At 50.0% G+C, this 2,838-nt stretch overlaps 1 long non-coding RNA gene across 1 annotated transcript; it reads left to right on the top strand.

Moving 5' to 3' along the window:
- The first annotated feature begins 843 nt into the window (after positions 1-843).
- Positions 844-2,126, top strand: LOC119781038. Its single transcript, XR_005280487.1, has 2 exons — positions 844-1,114; positions 1,191-2,126. It is a non-coding gene; the product is annotated as an uncharacterized LOC119781038 (long non-coding RNA).
- The last annotated feature ends 712 nt before the right edge of the window (positions 2,127-2,838 follow it).

Here is a 2,838-nt window from a genome sequence, read left to right as displayed (position 1 = left end):
ACCATCCAGTACTGGGAGCTGAAACGCTCACCACCATCCAGTCCTGGGAGCTGAAACGCTCACCACCATCCAGTACTGGGAGCTGAAACGCTCACCACCATCCAGTACTGGGAGCTGAAACGCTCACCACCATCCAGTCCTGGGAGCTGAAACGCTCACCACCATCCAGTACTGGGAGCTGAAACGCTCACCACCATCCAGTACTGGGAGCTGAAACGCTCACCACCATCCAGTACTGGGAGCTGAAACGCTCACCACCATCCAGTACTGGGAGCTGAAACGCTCACCACCATCCAGTACTGGGAGCTGAAACGCTCACCACCATCCAGTACTGGGAGCTGAAACGCTCACCACCATCCAGTACTGGGAGCTGAAACGCTCACCACCATCCAGTACTGGGAGCTGAAATGCTCACCACCATCCAGTACTGGGAGCTGAAATGCTCACCACCATCCAGTACTGGGAGCTGAAACGCGCACCACCATCCAGTACTGGACTCTGTTTGTGAGCAGGAACCCCAACAGAGATGTTTGAATCAAGAGAGACCGCTGCTCAGTTTCTTTAATCAGATGCTGTCTATAAATCTGTTTATAAATAGGAATATTTAAACTAAAAAGCAAAAGAGAATTTTTTTTGATAAAAATCATTTATTTAGATGTTTAGGAAAACCCTGCAGCCGTATTCTGAGCCCATGCAAGCGTCTTCTTTAGATTATTGCTATGGTTCGATCAGATGAAGGGATGTGCTGCCTGTAAACATGGCTGATTGGTGCCGCCTGCTAATCAGCAATCACAGCGGTTTGATGTGAGCTAGCCTCTGTGGCGGCCGGCTGACGCTGGCGGTTAAATGTTAACAGGCCGCCTGCGGGAAGCTAGGGGTTCACATGTCTGCTGCAACCTGTCCAAAGAAAGCAGGACGCTGCCATTCTGACTCCCAGCAGCTGCTCAGGGAGACCAGGGGCCCTGAGGGGGGGTCTGCTGTAGCTGCTAACGGAAAGTCTGCACTGAGAGGAAACCGCAGGAACATGCATGTGGCCAATCAGATAATCTGTGCAACGATCGTCTGCCATGTAACTACGAACACGTGTGATCACTACTGTGTCTCCAGGCTACCAGTGTGTTACAATGGTTCAACTGCTGCTCACACAGGTTGAGTCCGACTGTTTAATCTCTGATTTTTACTTTTCACAGGCTGACAACTTTTCATCAAACCTTGGAGTGAGATTTTGCAATAATTTGAACAGGCAACCCAGTCAGGGTTCGATTGAAAGGCTCTGCGCTGCAGCTAAAGGTTGGAGGCTTTCAGACCATTTAAATGAAACTGGCAAAATGTGGAATTTTTCAAAGCGCAGTAAATGTTTCTGAATAAAAATAAGTGATCTGTAGTTATGTGGAACATTTTCACACAAAATACATTATTTTCTAGATTCTGGTGATTTTCAGAGAGTTGAACTAAAAGTATGGGCCCCACTAAATACTAGCATCTACTGTGAATAAGAACTTCACAACTGTGTTTGTGTCTTCACCCTTAGTCCTCTGGAAACGGATCACTGAGTCCTCCTGGAAACGGATCTCTGAGTCCTCCTGGAAACGGATCACTGAGTCCTCCTGGAAACGGATCACTGAGTCCCCTGGAAACGGATCACTGAGTCCTCTGGAAACGGATCACTGAGTCCTCCGGGAAACGGATCACTGAGTCCTCCGGGAAACGGATCACTGAGTCCTCTGGAAACGGATCACTGAGTCCTCTGGAAACGGATCACTGAGTCCTCTGGAAACGGATCACTGAGTCCCCTGGAAACGGATCACTGAGTCCTCTGGAAACGGATCACTGAGTCCTCTGGAAACGGATCACTGAGTCCTCTGGAAACGGATCACTGAGTCCTCTGGAAACGGATCACTGAGTCCCCTGGAAACGGATCACTGAGTCCTCTGGAAACGGATCACTGAGTCTTCCGGGAAACGGATCACTAAGTCCTCTGGAAACGGATCTCTGAGTCCTCCTGGAAACGGATCACTGAGTCCTCTGGAAACGGATCACTGAGTCCTCTGGAAACGGATCACTGAGTCCTCTGGAAACGGATCACTGAGTCCTCTGGAAACGGATCACTGAGTCCTCTGGAAACGGATCTCTGAGTCCTCCTGGAAACGGATCACTGAGTCCTCTGGAAACGGATCACTGAGTCCTCTGGAAACGGATCACTGAGTCCTCTGGAAACGGATCACTGAGTCCTCCGGGAAACGGATCACTGAGTCCTCTGGAAACGGATCACTGAGTACTCTGGAAACGGATCACTGAGTCCTCTGGAAACGGATCACTGAGTCCTCCGGGAAACGGATCACTGAGTTCTCTGGAAACGGATCACTGAGTCCTCTGGAAACGGATCACTGAGTTCTCTGGAAACGGATCACTGAGTCATTTACCGGCTGATGCAGGTTGGTTTCCAGGCCCTGCTGACCTTTGCTGAATGCCTCTCCTCCTCTTCCTGTCTCCATCCCTTCAAAAATAACTAAATAAAGGCCACTGGAGCCCAAAAGATGACCTTATAGAAAAACATTAATTTTTCCTGACATTTAATCTAACTTAAAGCCGTCCTCTGATTGGTCGGCCCCTCTATCTGAAGCTGTCCTCTGATTGGTCGGCCGCTCTGTCTGAAGCCGTCCTCTGATTGGTCAGCCGCTCTATCTGAAGCCGTCCTCTGATTGGTCGGCCGCTGTATCTGAAGCCGTCCTCTGATTGGTCGGCCGCTCTATCTGAAGCCGTCCTCTGATTGGTCGGCCCCTCTATCTAAAGCCGTCCTCTGATTGGTCGGCCGCTCTATCTGAAGCCGTCCTCTGA

The sequence above is a fragment of the Cyprinodon tularosa genome, unplaced genomic scaffold (genome assembly GCF_016077235.1).
Source record: "Cyprinodon tularosa strain WSP-4 unplaced genomic scaffold, ASM1607723v1 ctg1032, whole genome shotgun sequence".
Classification (NCBI taxonomy): domain Eukaryota; kingdom Metazoa; phylum Chordata; class Actinopteri; order Cyprinodontiformes; family Cyprinodontidae; genus Cyprinodon; species Cyprinodon tularosa.
The sequence above is the reverse complement of the archived record's forward strand: the minus strand, read 5'-3'. Positions and strand labels throughout refer to the sequence as shown.